At 46.5% G+C, this 18,266-nt stretch overlaps 1 long non-coding RNA gene across 3 annotated transcripts in view; it reads right to left on the reverse strand.

Annotated features, from left to right (window-relative positions):
• Nucleotides 1–18,266, reverse strand: part of LOC120887449 (uncharacterized) — a 259,915-nt gene that overhangs the window by 236,351 nt on the left and 5,298 nt on the right. The gene's annotated exons all lie outside the window — the stretch shown is intronic.

Here is an 18,266-nt window from a genome sequence, read left to right on the forward strand (position 1 = left end):
TTTTTGGCAAGGAAACAGCAGGGAGCTGAGAACCTGGCTCATGCCAGCTCTGCGGACTCCAGTGACCAGGGCAGAAAGCCTGGCCTGGAGAAGGCCATGCAAATGCTGGGGGTGGAGTCCGGGGAGGGAGGGCAGGTGCTCCTGAGGCAGGTGCTCCTTAGCTGCCTGGCCCCCTGGCCACTCCCAGACTCCTGGGCAAGGAGTGTTGTGACCCCCGAGAGGTAGAGGTAGTGTTGGAGACAGTGACAACAGGGGAGAGGAGAGGCTGAGATCCTAAGAAGCTGCCCCCCTCAGTGTAGTGAACCCACAGGGGGCATGACCTGGCCAACCACGGCCACCCTAAGGTCCACACACACCAGCCTTCAGAGCAGCTCAGAACCTTCTTGAACGAGATGCTGGTGGCATCTGGAGCACATCAGCACCCCAGAGTGTGGGCTCGGCTGGTGCTCTCAGCCCAGCAGCAGGGGAGGGGAAGGTGAGCTTGAAAGAAAACCCCTGTGGTCTATGCGACAACATAGAGGATCTCAAATAACCACAACAAGGGAAAGAAGTCAGGTTTTAAAAGTCGAGAACACAGCCTCTGATTGCATTGATATAAAACCCTAGAACCTGCAGGCTGACCTATAGTGACAGAAAGCAGATCACCGGCTGCTTGAAGTGAGGAGCAGGTAACAAGGGGGCACAAGGAAACATGGAAACGAGGGGTTCAGGCAGAGGGGAGTCGGGCATGCTCACCGTCTGGAAGTGGTGATGACTTCACGGGCGTTTTCATATATCAGACCTACCAAACTGTATGCTGTAAGTATGGATGATTTCCCGTCTGTCAAGTGCACTCTCATGAGAAGAGATCCAGAGGCTTAGCAAAGAATCTGACTGAGTTGGGCCAGGGTGGGATCTGGGCATCAGAATCTTTAAAGGTCTCCCCAAGAGAGGGGATGGAGGATGGGAGGAAAAGGGGGGGGATTATGAACCATTGTCAATTTCCATGCATCTGTGAATTTGTCGGGGTGAATCCAACTGCTATATGTAACTATAAAGGTCTAATAATAATAATAATAGAAAATGTTTAAATCAGTTAATGAGAAAAAAGTCTCCCCAGATGATTGGGAGTGCAGACTTTAGGTACAGAACCTCATGGCCATAATCAGGACCTTGGTTATATGCAATGATATTGGAAGCCACTGACCCTTGGTAGGAACCCAAGTCAGAAACTCCCCTGCCAGAATTAACATTGTCAAAAATGACCGCACTACCAAAAGCGTTATATAGTTTAATGCAATTCGTGTTAAAATACCAATGACATTCTTCATAGAAATAGGAAAAGCAATCATGAAATTCATTTGGGAAAATAAGAGATCCAGAATAGCCAAAGCAATTCTTAGCAAGATAAGTGAAGCAGGAGGCATCACGGGACCAGACCTTAAATTATACTTCAGAGCCATAGCAACAAAAACGGCATGGTATTGGCACCAAAACAGACATGCAGACCCATGGAACAGAATAGAAGACACAGGGACACACCCACATAAACACAGCTATCTCCTACTAGACAAAGGAACCAGAAATATACACTGGAGAAAAGACAGCGTCTTCAACAAATGATGCTGGGAAAACTGGAAATCCACATGTAGCAAAATGAAATTAAATACCTCTCTCTCACCTGCACAAAACTCAACTCAAAATGGATCAAGAACTAAGGCACTGTTAGAAAAGAGACCCTGCTCCTAATAGAAGAAAAAGTAGGCCCAGATCTTTAACAAGACTTCTTTAACAAGACCCCTAAAGCACAAGAAGTAAAACCAAGAATCAATAAATGGGATGGAATCAAACTAAAAAGCTTCTTTTCAGCAAAGGAAACAATCAATAATATGAATAGACAGCCTACAGAATGGGAGAAAATTGTTACCACATGCACCTCAGAGGGTTAATCTCTAGGACAGATAAAGAACTCAAAAAACAACCCCCCCAAAAAATACAAATAACCCAATCAAAAAATGGCCTAAGGAAATGAACAGACACTTCACAGAAGAAGAAATATAACCAACCAGCAAATATATGAAAAATTGTTCGACTTCTCTAGCAATTAGAGAAATGCAAATCAAAACTACACTGAGCCAGGCACAGTGGTGCATGCCTATAATCCCAGTGGCTCAAGAGGCTGAGGAGGATTTCGAGTTCAAAGCCAGTCTCAGCAATTTATCAAGGCACTTAGCAACTTGGTGAGACCCTATCTTTAAATAAAATATTTTTTAAAGGGTTGGGGATGTTGCTCAGTGATTAAGCACCCCTGTGTTCAATCCCCAACACCCTGACCCACAAAAAAATCTACACTGAGATTTCATCTCACTCCAATCAGAATGGCAATTATCAAGTACAAGCAACAATAAATGTTGGTGAGGGTGTGGGGATAAAGGTAAATACAACATTTTTGGTGGGACTGCAAATTGGTGCAACCAATCTGGAAAGCAGTAAGGAGATTCCTCAGAAAACTTGGAATGGACCCACCATTTGACCCAGTTATCCTACTCCTCAGTTTATACCCCAAGGACTTAAAATCAGAATACTACAGTGATGCAGCCACATCAATGTTTATAGCAGCTCAACTCATAAGAGCTAAACTATAGAAACAACCATAGTTTGTTTGGATAAAGATGAATGGATAAAGAAGATATGATATATATATATATATATATATACACACACACACACACACACAATAGAATATTACTCAGCCCTAAAGAAGAGTGAGATTATGGCATTTGCAAGTAAATGGACGGAACCGGAGAGTGTCGTGCTAAGCAAAATAAGCCAATCCCAAAGAACCAAAGGCTGAATGTCTTTTCTGATATACAGATACTAATTCATAGTAAGGAGGGGGGAGACTAGGGAAAAATAGAGGTACTCTGGATTAGACAGAGGGGAGTGAAGGGAGGGGAGGGGGTATCTGGGCAGGAAGGACAGTGGAATGGATTGGATGTTATCACCCTAAGTGCATATATGATTGCACAACTGGTATAATTCTACGTCGTGTACAACCAGAAGAATGAGAAGTTACACTCCATTTATATATGATGTGTCAAGATGCATTCTATTATCATGTATAACTAATTAGAATAAATTTTAAAAATAGATCAAAAAGAAAGAAAGAATGAACCCCCACCTGTCAGCCCCAGTGCCCTGTGGGAACATGGGCCCTTTCAGACAAGCAGTTTCCGGGGCTGCTCTTAGGAATTCCCATCAGAAGAGTCCTCTGGGCCATTTCCGCATCGAAGCATACCACGTACGTCTGAAATGAGAGGACATTTACGTCCTTCCACACATCCCCGTTTTCTTACTGTGTCTACTGAGAGCACTGGTGGTGGGTGGTTTCCTGTGCTCTGGAGGAATCGGTCACACTTGGACCTGGGTCTGCTCGTTTGCAGAAGAGAAGCAGACAAGACAGGCCTCCTCCCTCTTGGAGCCCAAGGTCCGGGGGAGGAGGGCGGAAAGAAAGGCAGTGTGGCTGCGGCCCACCTGGGAAGGCGAGAGAGCCCTACTCTCTGGATAGAGCCTCCAGGCCTTGCTTTGGGAATCAGAAGTCTATTCACACATCAAACCTTTTAACTTTTCCTGAGGGGCATCTCCCAAACCACCACCCCTTAGTCTCCAAAGCCTACACAGGGCAAGGCCAGAGAAGAGCGCATCTTTGGCTCAGGCCTGAGCTCATGGCTGCAGGAACAGCACTGTGCTCACAGAGCCCACTGAGGACCAGGAGGAAGGACTCTGTGTCTCTGCGTTGCCATGGGGACTTCTGGCTGTGCTCACAGAACGCTCTGCACATCCTGACTCTTTTTAAAAAGAGAAAATAGTTCCCTTTTCCAAAGCCTAAATGGGTAGTGAGGTGGTGGCCAGAGGGGAATCGAAGGTCTGTGAGGGTGACAAGTGGGGACTAGGCACAGGTGGACTAAAGCAGAATGAAGACTGCCCTCCTCCAGGCAGGGAAGGGAGACCACTCCGACACCTAGGCAGAGCCTCCCTCTGCAGGCTTTCCTCATACAAAGTGTGTCCTGCAGGAAGGAGTAGATCTGAGATTTACAAAATGCTTTCTCAATTTCTTAGGCTATAACCTTCCAATCAGAAGTACCCGGGAAGCATTCCCTCTGAGGGCCCGAGACACCGTGAAATGGGGTCCCTTTAAGGACCTTTCCATCCGAGCACGTGGACCCTCTGCACGTGGTGCACCACTTTCTCCGTAGGCTCTCAGGGCACCTGGGCCTCTCCTCCCCGGGAACACAATCTGGCCTTCCCTGATGGCCGTCCAGACATTACCCCCAAGACTCTATGGAAGAGCTGTCCCCGTGTTTCCTATCAATAAGAGTACATCCAGCCTGCCTTTGATGTCCCCAGAGTTACCTGATCACCCAGATGACACTGAACAGAACTAGGGGCCTGGGAGACAGCAGCTAAGCCTGACATCTGCCCAAGGCCAGCAGAAAGGGCTCCAGGAGTTATATGAGCTTCTAGGTCCATCCAAGCTACCATCTGTCGCTGGCTTACCGTGCCACCGTGGGTCACTGACTTCCCCACTCTGCACCATCTGTGAAATGTGCCTAATAGTACACCATGTCCTTCAGTCCCTCCTTCATCCTCTCCTGCCCTCCCCTCCCTCCCTCTCCCTCTCTCCACACATCTCTCTCTCCCTCTCCCTCACTCCCCCCACCCGGGTCTCCTATAGAAGAGAGATAACATGTCTGTAAAGTGCTTTGAGCTCCTTGGAGATAGAAGGTCTATAAATATAAGCTGTTATCACTGTTGCCATGGAAACACACACAGAACCGTGTTCCGTTCCTGCCTCTGCTGAGCATAACTCTGGCCTCCCTGCCCCGCTGGCAGTTAAACAATCAATGGCCCTTCCCAGCTCTGCAAGCAGGCAGCGGGCGAGGACCCAGGACAGAACTGTTTTGATACTCAACTCGTCTTCTTGTCACTTTTCACAAAGTACGCTTCTTTACTAAGGTAGAGGATGGTGCGGCTTGGCCGGAGCTAGCTGTTAAACCAATGATGTGAATTATTGCAGGTTTAATTAACTCGCAGCCACTCCACCCAGCCGCCAATCTGTGGTTTCTTCTACCCATTTCCTGACTGCCGACTGCAGAGCGCAGGCTGCCCCAGTGCTGGGGTGGAGCGGATGAAGCGTCTGCTCCCGTCTCTTGGTCTGTGGCCTCTGGAGAGCAGAGTGAGGCCTTTCCCACTCTTGTCTCATCCCACAGGGCAGATGCCACCTGGTACCCAGCAGATGCCATGTGGCGGTTGGTGAGTAACTGAATGAATACCTGCTGTCCTCTTCCGTCCTGCGGGGACAGGTGCTGGGCACCACCTGTGCAGCAGGCTGGTCTGGACTGGAGACCCCAGAGCACACTGGAGACCCCCGGCGGCTGGTCTACTTCCCCACACTGTCAGCTGAAGGGCATGGGCCACTCCCATGCTGGTTTCAGGTGGTCCCAAGAGAGCCTACAGCTTGATACTGGACAGTCCAGAGTCACTGAACTTCCTGAGCCTGGGTTCTCCACGCTGTAAAATCAGAACTGCACTATCTCCCAGGTTGTGGAGATGGCTGAGCAGGATCTACACGGAAATCCATCGCTCCTGGTTGGCTCCAGTAGGTGACTGACACATGTTGGTCCCCTTGCCTTGGCTTGCCATGCACATGAAGAGCCATCTATTTTGAAGAGCACACTTGCTTGTTTATTCTGAAGTCCTGGCTGCTGTTCCAGTCTCACTGAGACGGGGGCAGGTGATTTGCTGCCATCAGAAAGGGGGGTCGGAAGATGTGAAGGGACAGGAGATACTCAAGCACTTGAGGTACCAGGAAGGACCTGCTGCGGGATGTGCAGGATTCAGTGCAAAATGAAAACACAGGGCACGGCTAAACAATCATTTAAATTTCCAGAGGATGACATCTGAGTGGCTCAGGAGCCTAAGGCAGGAATATCCTGAGTTCAAAGCCAGCCTCACAAAAGCAAGGCACTGAGTAACTCAGTGAGACCTGCCTCTAAACAAAATACAAAATAGGCTGGGGATGTGGCTCAGGGGGTAGAGTGGCCCTGAGTTCAATCCCTCATACCCACCACCCCCTAAAAGCAATCAGCTTCAATTCATTTAGGTAAAGACTCTTCTATGAATACCAGGAAAGTCACACCCTGGCGAAAACAAATGGTGTAAGGCCCATCTTGATCATATTCCTTATCGGACCACGCCTAGGTCCTTCTAAGCTGAGGCCCCTACACAACTGCCGAGGTTGCATCCTCGTGAAGCCAAGGGCACAGGTGAACTTGGCCTGGTGGCTCCCAGTTGTGGTGCAGGAGGTCACAGCAACAGTATTCATACAAGCTGTTTGGGGTATCATATAGGTCTAATATGACAACGGAAGGACCAGGAATGTTCATACAATGACTCGAATACACTGGATTCATGTTCTAGGCTAAATGTGAACTGTAGTAAATAAAGGTCATTTCGGGAGGAAAAAGCTCATACAAACAAGTGACCCCTATGGAGCAGTTAATGCCAGCATCAAACACAGGACAACTGTGCTCAGAGTTTCAAATTGTTTCTGCATCCTTGCTCACAGAGAGGAGGAGGAGGAGGAGGAAGGAAAATTATCAAGAATGTAAAGGACATAAAAAAGAATATCAAGGACATCAGTTTGTTTGATCACTATGTATTAATCCCCCACTGTATACAAGGCATGGTGCAGACCAAGCAAGAGAAAGGAAGGTGTCTTCAGTCACAAGGTGAGAAGGTCAGGCCACATGACCTCTAAAGTCCCTCTCAGCTCTGACCTCTTAGGGTTCGTTGGCAAAGGAACAGAGTCCACCTCACAAGACGCCAAAGTCTAGAGCCACAGCAGAGACAAGGCAAAGCCGCTCTATGTAGACGGGTGATCATGGGTGCGTTTAGTGAAGGGTTATGATAAACAAAGGGGAATCACAAGAAAAACCCCAATCAGATTTTGTAAATTTTTTTTTAAAATAAAGTCAACGTTTGGCCTCCATCCTCCCTGCACCTGGCCAGGTCTAATCCATCCTGCGTTTCTTGGCTTTGTCTCTGGTTGGTCACACTTCCACGGGCTATGCCTTGATAACGCACAATTTCCAGTAAGACAGTGGAACCACTGCAATTCCATGTTGTTCTGCTCACCGTGGGCCTTACAGAAGGCGGGAAGAAGGGGTGGGGACTGGGCTCTTCATCAGGCCATGCCATTGTGTGCCAGGCACTGCCATACACTTTTAATCCTCAAATGAACTGGAAAGGAATGAATATTTCCACTTGGAAAAAACTGAAGATTAATTTTCCCAGGTCACTAATAACTAATAGGAGGGAACGAAAACTTGATCAAGCTTTGTCGGTGTTTAAAGCTGTGGTAAAATCCGCTTCAGTGATAGGCACAGTGGCATATGCCTGTAATTCCTGCAGCTCAGGAGGCTGAGGCAGGAATATCATGAATTCAATGCCATCTTCAGCAAACGTGAGGCTCTATTGCTGAGAAGAAGCTTTTTAGTTTGAATCCATCCCATTTAATTGATTCTTGATATTAATTCTTGTGCTATAGGAGTCTTGTTAAGGAAGTTGGGGCTTAATCTGACATGATGAAGATTTGGGCCTACTTTTCTCCTATTAGACACAGTGTCTCTGGTTTAATTCCTAGGTCCTTGATCTACTTTGAGTTGAATTTTGTGCATGGTGAAAGATATGGGTTTAATTTCATTTTGTTGCATATGGATTTCCAATTTTCCCAGCACCATTTATTGAAGAGACTATCTTTTCTCCATTGTACGTTTTTGGCACTATTGTCCAATGTAAGATAACTGTAATTATGTGGGTTAATCTCTGTGTCCTCTATTCTGTACCTTTGGTCTACCAGTCTGTTTTGGTGCCAATACCAGGCTGTTTTATCACTATTGCTCTGTAGTATAGTTTAAGTTCTGGTAACGCTACCTGCTTCACTCTTCTTGCTAAGGATTGCTTTAACTTTCTGGGTCTCTTATTTTTCCAGATGAATTTCATGATTGCTTTTTTTATTTCTATGAGGAATGTCATTGGGATTTTGATTGAATTGCATTAAATCTGTATAGTGCTTTCGGTAGTGTGGTCATTTTGACAATATTAATTCTGCCTATCCAAGAGCTAGGTAGATCTTTCCATATTCTAAGGTCTTCTTTAATTTCTTTCTTTAGTGTTCTGTAGTTTTCACTGTAGAGATCTTTTACCTCTTTTGTTAAGTTGATTCCCAAGTATCTTTTTATGAGACTATTATAAATGAGGTAGTGCTCCTTGTTTCCCTTTCAGAGGATTTGTTACTCATGTACAGAAATGCCTTTGATTTATGGGTGTTGATTTTGTATCCTGCTACTTTGCTGAATTCATTAACTAGTTCTAGAAGTTTTCTGGTGGAATTTTTTGGGTCTTCTAGGTATAGAATTATATCATCAGCAAATAGTGCTAATTTGAGTTCTTCTTTACCTATCCATATCCCTTTAATTTTTCTCATCTAATTGCTCTGGCCAGTGTTTCAAGTAATGGTGAAAGAGGACATCCTTGTCTTGTTCCAGTTTTTAGAGGGAATGCTTTCAATTTTTCTTCATTTAGAATGATGTTGGCCTGGGGCTTAGCATAGATAGCTTTTACAAAACAACCTGTGAGGTGAATAGAGAGCCTACTAATTGGGAACAAATTCTTACCACACACATCAAAGCACTAATCTCTAGAATATATAAAGAACTCAAAAATCGTAACACCAAAAAGACAAATAACCCAATCAATAAATGGGCAAAGGAACTGAACAGACACTTTTCAGAAGAGGATATACAATCAATCAACAAATATAGGAAAAGATGTTCAGCATCTCTAATCTAGCAATTAGAGAAATGCAAATCAAAACTACTCTAAGATTTCATCTCACTCCAATTAGAATGGCAGTTATCAAGTATATAAACAATAAGAGTTCTCAAGGATGTGGGGGAAAGGGCACACTGATATACTGCTGGTGGGACTGCAAATTGATGCAATGAATATGGAAATCAGTGTGGAGAATCCTTGGAAAACTGGGATTGGAACCACCATTTGACTCAGCTACCCTACTCCTCAGTCTATACCCAAAGGACTTAAAAACAGCATACTACAGGGACACAGCCACATCAATGTTTATAGCAGCACAATTCACAATAGTTAAACTGTGGAACCAACCTAGATGTCCTTCAGTAGATGAATGGATAAAAAAATGTGGCATAAATACACAATGGAATATTACTCACCATTAAAAGAGAATAAAATCATGGAATTTGCAGGCAAATTGATTGAGCCAAAGAATATAATGCTAAATGAAATTAGCCAATCCCAAAAAACCAAATGTGAATGATTTATATGATTTAAGGATGCTGATTCATAATATGCTGTGTGTGGGGGGTAAGGGTGAGAGGATTCAATGAACTCTAGATAAGGCAAAGGGGAAAGGGGAGGAAGTGGAAGGGAGAGGGCATAGCGGTAGGAAAGACGGTGGAATGTGATGGTCATCATGACCCTGACCCTAAGTATATGTATGAAGACACAAAGGATGTGACTTTACTTTGTGTATAACCAGAGATATGAAAAATTGTGTAATATGAATTGTAATGCATTCTGTTGTATAACATATTGAAATTTAAAAATTTTAAAAAGTGAGGCTCTAAGCAACTCAGTGAGATCCTGCCTCTAAATAAAATACAAAATAGGGCTGGGGTGTGGCTCAGAGGTCAAGTGCCCCTGAGTTCAATCCCTGGTACCCTCACCCCCCAAAAATCAGCTTTAATACATTTAAATAAAAACTCTTTTATTAATACCAGGAATTATTAATTATTAATACTAGGAATTTTATTAATACCTTGGCAAAAGAAATGGTGTATGGCCTGTCTCAATCATATTCTTATCAGTGGACAGAGGAGAAGGGGGAATGAGGACCACCATGAATGGATCAGTAATTAATCAAGAGACAACCATATTCTGCCCCAGCCTTATTGTTTGACTCCAAGAGAACCCATTCTCCCTTGCAACTTAGTTTTACTATCAGATAAAGAAGAGGACGACGACAGCTTCCTGTGTTAGAAGTGCTTGGTAGGATAGAACACAGATGTGCTCTTGGCTCCCACATGCAAGACGGGGCAGCTCCGAGGGGGTGTGAGAGCGACAGAGGGGCAGACCAAGGACCTTGACAATGTCACATCGACCCTTCCCCTCTAGGCTGCCTGATGTGTTCCTTGAGCCACTGTAGTCTGCACCTCTGCTACACTGGCTTGTATCTTAAAAGAATTTCGGGCCACTCTAGAGATGGACTTTGCCTTGAGTCAGGGCCCACCTCATCCACGCTGCCACCACTGGGTGAACGAGGCACCCTGGCAAAACAGCAGTACAGGGAGCACTTCTAGTAGTGGCTGCCCACCACAAGACACTGAAGCATTTGAACTCACAATCTGTTGCTTGGTTGAGGTTCCTGAAAATCCTCCACCCGGAAGACATTAATTCTATAAGCATCATATTCTAAAATTCCCAGTGGATCACCTTCTCAAGGGGCAAGTCATCTATTCTTGGACATCAGATGCTGAGATCATTTCTAACTACAGCACAGGAGCCTTTTATACATGCCAGGGTGCCAGCCCTCAAACTCGGATGCACATCTGCATCACATGAAGGACTTGGAAATGGATTCCTGCCTCCACACCAAGAATTTCAGATTCAGCAGGTCAGGAGCGGGGCCTGCAATTTACATTTCTCACAAGTTCTCAGGCTGCTGGTACTGCTGGTCTGGGGACTATGCTTTGAGATCTACTGACACAGAGCATGTGCCTCCTGCCACTGCCACATGATATTCAGAAAGCACACCACTGTCACTGGTATGGCTTAGTCTTACAGCCAGATGCTAATGGCAGCACTCAGTGCCATACTATTTTAATATATTCAAAGGACAGGGATGCACATCCAGTCTGTCATGCAGCAAGTAGTCAAATACATAATTTATTTAACAAATATTCTAAGTGCTTATTTTGAGTCAGACTTGAGTGCCAGGAGGGACAAAGCGGACAAAAATATCAGATCTCACGAAGCTTTGATTCAAGTGCAAAAATCCATCATTTATTGAGCTTCTATTAAGTCCTAAGCCCTTTACATTAATGGCCTCAGGTTTCCACAGAGACAATCACATACAGTCATGATTGTGTCCAGTTCCACAATGAGAGCAGGAAGCCTGAGAGTTAAGTAACTCTCCCAGACCTAGATGCTCAATCTCCACCCGCGCACCTCCCACAGCACCACGGTGAAATACATTTGCCTAACTGGGAAGGGACTTCTAGCTGGAATGCCCTACATTTTGTCAGCAAAATTCTTTTTTCTTAGAAAAAGGATTCTTCATTCCCATGACCTGAAAAGATCCCTGAAGGGTTGGGGCTCGTATCTGTAAGAACCCAAGGGCTGGGTTGGGAGATCATGGCCTACCAGGAGGGAGTGGTTTGTAACTCCTGCTCATACTATTTTCTGAACCCCCTGGCCAGGCAGGTTGCTGTTCTGAACCTTTGGGGTTCAGAAGTTTACTCCAAACGGCAACCTTACATGCAACCAGCAGGTTAAAACTAGAGACGCCTCCCTCCTGCCACCATTTGTTCAAGCAACCTCCTGAACCTCCTGTGCTCTAGGCACTGTGTTGGTCACTGTGGAGAATTCAGAGGTGAGACGTGGTCCACACTGGCAAGGGGCTCACCTATAGGCACAGCTGGACAAATTACTCCAGGTCCTGGACTTGTACCCCTGGGTTCTCATGTTTTGAGGTTTGCAGGGGTGTACTTTTATCTTTATTCATGCTCCCAGATCGTTTGTTTTCAGTGGAGCTGTTAATAACAGGAGTTGGGTATTTAGTGAGACAATACAGTGACTTATTTAAAAAAGAAAAAGAAATGACAGTCAGTTTCCAAGATTTTGCTAAAATACTTTTAAAAATCAGGAGGGTGCTGGGGCATTGAGAGAAAGGGGGAAACATCCATGGAAGGTAAAGAATCTGTGATCCTTAACAAAAGACAGGAGCCTGCCCTCAAGGAGGCCCGGGGTAGAGGACCTGATGAGGAAGAGGAGCGCTCTGGAGTGGAGTAAAAGGAGCGGCACAAGGTGGCAGCAAGGGAGAAACGCAGACACCCGGTGCGGCTCTTGCTCTGGGCTTTCCTGCCCTTTGCAGTTAAATGGCTCCTTTAGAGCATCTCAACTTCAGCACACAGGATGCCCTGCTGTTTGCTTTTGTTGTTGTATTTTTTTTTTTTAAGAAATCAAAGATTAAAGTTGGCCAACTCCCTGGTTTGGACAGTGTTACTAGGAGATTACATGCCCGATTAGCTTGGAGCCTTGAAATCAGACTTGAGGTACTGCGGAGGACTCAGCACTATGTCACGGGTCTATGTGGGGATGAGGGCTTGGTGGGGCAAGGAGAGAGAACAAGTAACTGGTAACAGTCAAGTCTCTGTTTCTCTCTTGCAAACCTCTGCGCAAAGGTGCCATGGCGAACCCACCGTGAACACTGCTCTATTTTCACATAACCTTGACTTCCTAAACTCCATAAACGGCTCTCTCCAAATTTTCCCTGGCGTTTTTCAAATCTCAAAGAGTAAAATAGTGTTGTGTGCTTCTTTCTAATTTAAGAACACTGAGGTAGCTCTTTCACAATAGTCTCATCCAGCAGGCTCATTCCTACACTCAGCTTGGGGCTTTTAATGATGTTGTGTCCTGACTCCCCAAATTCCTCACACGCCCTACAGTGGCACGTCTCAAATATTAAAGTTAACGATTACCTGGGAGGCTTGTTCCCTTGCAGATTCCTGAGCCCTATCCTGATAATCTGGTTCAGTAGGACAGGATAAATACCAGGAATCTGCATCCAAGGAAGTTAACCAGGTACATTTGAGGGACAGCTGGTGGTTGGTATATTGAGACACTATGTGATTCCATTAGGATTGGAGACACAGGTGCAGGGGGAACCACTTCATCCATTTAACTAAATTACCACCTGCAGAATATTTACCCTGCACTGTGCTAAGACACAGAAGAGACATGGAGAGTCTCTTCTCATGACATTGAAGTGTACGTCAGTAATCACACCTGAAGAACCCCACTTGCAACACACGGCACAGAGAGAATCACAGTGTCCAGGAGACCTCAGGCTCACGCATTTTCCCTAGTTCCTGAGTACAAGGACATTTCCTCTGAAGGCTTAGTAGGGATCATCCAGCCAAGAGGAGAGACAGATGGACCTTACAGACTACGAGGGAATGGCCCACGCGAAGGCTTTGGGGCCAGAGGGAGCTTGGAGTAGCCAAAGTTACCCAGTGTCTTCAGTAATGGGGACTCCAATGGTAGTCAACTCAGGCCGACTTCCAAATGTCACCCTGACGTTCCAGCCTTCTGGAAGGCTGGTGCGAGTGAAGACATGGATTTGCTAAAAGTAGTTCTTAATTCACAACTAAAAGTGAACTGCACTGAGACCAGGTGCAAGTCATCAAGCCAAAACTGAGGCTGCCGAGGGCATCTGGGCCTGAGGAAATCACACATTTTGTGTCACCACTACCCACGCTAGGAATGGGCCACAGCTGTCTGCATCCCACAGGCCCCCAGAGAGGTTGGCAGAGTTTGGAGCCACCATCACCCTGGGAAGCAGAGGAGGTGGGGGACAGGACATCCACAGGGCCACCCTTGCCAAAAGACCAAGCCCCGGCGGTGCCTGCCTCTCCTGCACCTGTTTTCCACACACTTCTTAGGATCTGTTCCAGATCTGCTCCCCAGTGCTTCCAGAGCCACCTCCCGTGACCCCAGTGGCCTGGACTCCTCTAATGGTTTACTCTTAAAATGGATTGTTTTTCTTAACACAAAAGAAAGCGATTTGATCTCATTGAAGAATAAAGTGTTAGATAAGGATTCCCTCCCAGGATTTGTATTTGAAAAGTCCTGGACAATAGTAAATCCTATGTGCCAACTCTCCTCCATCCATGGCAAAGACAACAGCAGAACCTCTTAGTTTGAGCTGGGCACATGGTACTCAGAATAAAAACTCTTCCTCGGCTTCCCTATATCTAAGTGAGGCCAGGTTCTGAGTAGTGAGATGGGAACAGAGTGTCCTGGGGCCATTTCTAGGATGGATATTTCTGTAGAGGGCAACTGTGCTGGTGGCTTTCCCCTTTGTCTTTCCTGGATGGGACGGTTGGCACCCCAGGGACCATCTGGGCCACGTAGGAGGAATGGTAGAAGGGGAAGCTGGAAGGGGTCTGGCTTCCTGGGTACTTAACAGAATAAAGTCATCGCCCCGACATGGACCACCTACTTCTGAACATGTAAGAAAGAGGGAAACAATATGCTGCGGAAATCCCTGTTATTTTGGGTTTCCCTTACTCCCAGTCAAAACTATCCTCATTTTTTTTTAACTTCCATGGAGATTTTCCTTTCTTTTCTTTTCTCTTTCTTTATTCTTTTTAATGGAGGGTCACAGTGAAGATTTTTCTAGAGGCGGGAGCGGGGGCATCCCTCAGATATAGGAATGCCATCCTCTACCTTCATTTGTGACCGCTTCTTTAGGATGATCCAAGCTGAGTCTTGATAGGAACTGAACATGACCCAGGGGGCAAGAGGCCTCCACCTGAAGCCAGTCCTACCACCAACTCACCATTTTCCCACACTGGTGTTCCATTTTTCTCATCTGAAAAAATAGCCTTCTTAGAAATCTGATAGTTTCTAAGCTCAAGCCTGATCAGCCTTACTTAATGCCCATGCCAATCTGCCAGTTAAAGGAAATTATTATTAGGATGAAAAAAATGTCCACCTTACCAGAAGATGGTGTCTCTAGATATTACTTATTGGAGCTTACAACACGTTCTACAATGCGTCAATAATACCATGAAGGTTTGGATACCAGGTAAGCTCCCAGTTGGTCTGGGAGGACAGATCACTTGGCTTCACACTGGAGAGATGGGGAGGAGCATCTTGTCTTTCGCTGTGGGCAGAGAGACATGCTCCTCCCTCAGCGCTGTGTTCTGCCATTGAGAAAAGTCGCCTCCAGGACCAGCGCTTCCCTGCACATCCAGATTCCCGTGGAAGCTAAGAAACCAGGAGCCTCGCTAGTGTCAAGTATCCCGAGACTGCTGCAGGTGAAAGGCTACTATCTGAGTGTGTCAACATTTCCTTCAGTAAACACAACACAGACGCTACAGGGGGTGCAAACCGGAAGGATGTGCTGCCTCTGACTTTCCTGTTGGCTGGTGACCCAGAGCCCAGTGTCACCCAGCTCTGCGAAGGAGTGGAGCAGGTCAGGTTCTGTCTCAGAGGAGCTGTGTACCTTTGCATCCTGCCCTGTGAGTGGGGGCTCTGAGTGATACTGGAGTTTCCTGAGGAACTCTGATCTGCTTCACTCTAGTTCTTCCTTCAGAGAGGGCCGTCTGGACCCCACCCTGAAGGCGTCATCTTTTTTAATTAAAAAACCAAATAAATGTTGTCCCCATCTACCCAATGAAACAGCCCCCGTCCCTGAGTCTGCACATGCTCCCCGCTGCCTGCCCTGCCCTTGTTCTAGAGGCTACCTCTCCCTCGACCAAGTGCCATCAACTTCGGGAAGTCTCCTCAAAGCTCAGGAGGGAGCATGTCCCCTCCGTGTGCTCTCCCAGCACCCCTGGCAAGGGTCAGGCTGACCCCACCAGCGAGAAGGAGCTGCACCTGGATTCTCTGCGGCCAGCTCACCATACTGCTCCTCAGTAACCAGGAGGAATGCTCCTTCCTCTCTGCTCCTCCTGGTCTGTCACTGTCCTGTTCAGAGCCCACCTCCTGCACGAGGGTGTCAGCATTCTCTAAGCTCCCGTTGCACCTCAAGTTTGTGGTCTCCATTGTGGAATAATCTTTACCCCCAGCACTGTTGCTCGCTCATTCTTGAGTGGCCCTCCTCCTCCCCAGACTTCACTGCTGAAAGTCCAGGTGCTATCTTAACCGGCCTTTGTTGTTCTCCGAGTCTCCACAGCAATGCTGCACACACAGCGAGTAATCGGTGAATGATTGATGGATGAGGGCATAAGTCCAAGAAAGGATTTTTAAACTGTAACCCAAAGAAGAGTCCTGTTTCCTTGGAGAGCTTTTAACCTAAAAAGCAGACAGGCTTTGCATGGTAGCACCCCTTTGGTGCCCTGAGCTATGCTTGCCCTTTCCATGGGTCTAGCTTCCTTCTGAGGACACAGTTAGACCTAATGGTTCTGAAACTGGGGCCTTGAGCCAGATGGCCTTGGTCTGAATGTGGCCTTCCTTCTTCTCTCTTTAGGGACTTAATCTGTAGGAGTTATTTGCTTCTTTTGTAAATGACAATGATAATAATAGGAGTTACCTCCTTAAGTTGTAAAAACATTAATAGAAAATAAAAGGTCATCCATATTAAGTACTTGGCATAGAACCTGATTTACAGGAAAAGTCTGATAATGCAGCTATTATGCATCATTGTAGCTTCTAAGGAGATGATGGAGGTTTAAATGAAGCAAGAACTCCTGGGGATCCAGGACCCAGTGGTGCTATCTCCTGGCCACCCACTTAGTTCCCTGGGCATTGTCCCCTGATGGCACCCCGTGAGTACACGCACAGAACTGGCTTTTAGAACCCAGAAGCTGAGAGCCTAGGTGGGTCGTGCGGCACTGAATAGATGGACAGGCCACCAGGTTTGCAGGATGCGTTTCAGTGGAAGCAGCTTCCAGCGGGGCAACACTGCATGCCATCATTTATTAATGCAAAAATGACGCTGTTGGCTGCCTAGGATACAACCGGTTTGCCTAAAGGATTTGCTCCTCAAGAGAATAAAACCCTCCTCGTGACTCTGTAGAGAGATGAGTATAAATAAAATTGTAATCCAGTTTATGCAAATTAGTTTGCATTTTCCTTTCTCCCAGCTCCTCCCCAAAGAAAAATAAAACAATCATTTTTCATTACTTCCCTTTGGTTTAATCCCTACAAACTAAATGCTATATTTCCAGGATGATATGGAAAGGTACAGTGCTCCGGAAAGAAGAAAACCAACATATCTCATGAGGTTTAAAGGTTCTCCTCTCTGTCTGCCCCTACCTGTCGAGCTGCTCACCTGAGTAAGTGCTGTGTGCTCCAGGGCCAGCCAATGGCTCAGCAGCCATTTGATCCTGCTTGGCTCCCTCCACATCCTGGCCACACTGCAGGGAGGAGCCCAGGCCAAGGCATTAAGGGCTTTGGTTTCCCAGCAACCTATGACCTGCTAGGAAGACATGAACTGTGCTGATCTGACTCTCTCTGCCTGGAATCCAGACTAAAAGCAAAGCAAGCTTTGCCAGTTAGCAGTGGGTCTGCAGCTGCAAGATGGTGAGCAAGGAAGGCCCTGAGAACTGCAGCTGGCAAGGTAGCACTGTGGGGAATGAGGAAGCTGGTCAGAAGAGAGGACAAATTCAGGAATTCAGCATGCAGCTGAGTTGCTTTAGGGAGTGAAGGCTACAGAAGTTAGAAAACGTGACCTCCAGACCCTGGCCCACACCACCTCCAGGACAGTGCCTGAAACAGGAGCATTCCCAGTCACCTGTCCTGGAGTCCAGGGATTGGTGTCCCCTGCCTGGGTGTTCCATGTGTATCCATTGTACTTGAATTAGATTTTGAGAGAGGGTGTGTCTGTTTTTGCAAGTGCAAGATCTTTTTCTAAAACACTTATCTGACTTCAGAGTTAAGAGAGGTCTTGGCTCAAGAAAACATGAAGCATAGCTTTAGTATAATAGTAACCGAGAAAAAGGGTAGCATCACCCGTAAAGTATAGGTTCCCTAGACTCTGTGCTCCTCAGAACCAGAGTCCCTGCTTGAAAAAGGACACCAACAGGTAAGAAATTATGCAGAGGAAGGCAGAAAGGGCCAGGAGGGAGTCAGATGCCACCTCACCAGGTCCGGAGAAACGGGAGAGCTTCTACTCTTGAAAGTAGAAACTAGGGAAGCAGAAGAGATGTTCTCAATACATGCAGGGCTGCCCTGTTGAACACTCAGCAGACTCGCAGCTTAGTTTGCATTTTCCTTTCAAAATGTCCTCCAAAGCTGAGAACAGGGACCCGTCAGAAGTTATGAGGAGCTACTGCGAGTTTCCCAACAACAGGATGTCCTGCTGCCAGGTGGGGAGGACACAGCCCCTGGAGGCATTCGACTGGAGACTAGCTGGCTAGCTACACAGACCCAGCAGATGGGAGCCTGAGCTCCAGGCCCTC

This window comes from Ictidomys tridecemlineatus, chromosome 10, assembly GCF_052094955.1.
Source record: "Ictidomys tridecemlineatus isolate mIctTri1 chromosome 10, mIctTri1.hap1, whole genome shotgun sequence".
Taxonomy (NCBI): domain Eukaryota; kingdom Metazoa; phylum Chordata; class Mammalia; order Rodentia; family Sciuridae; genus Ictidomys; species Ictidomys tridecemlineatus.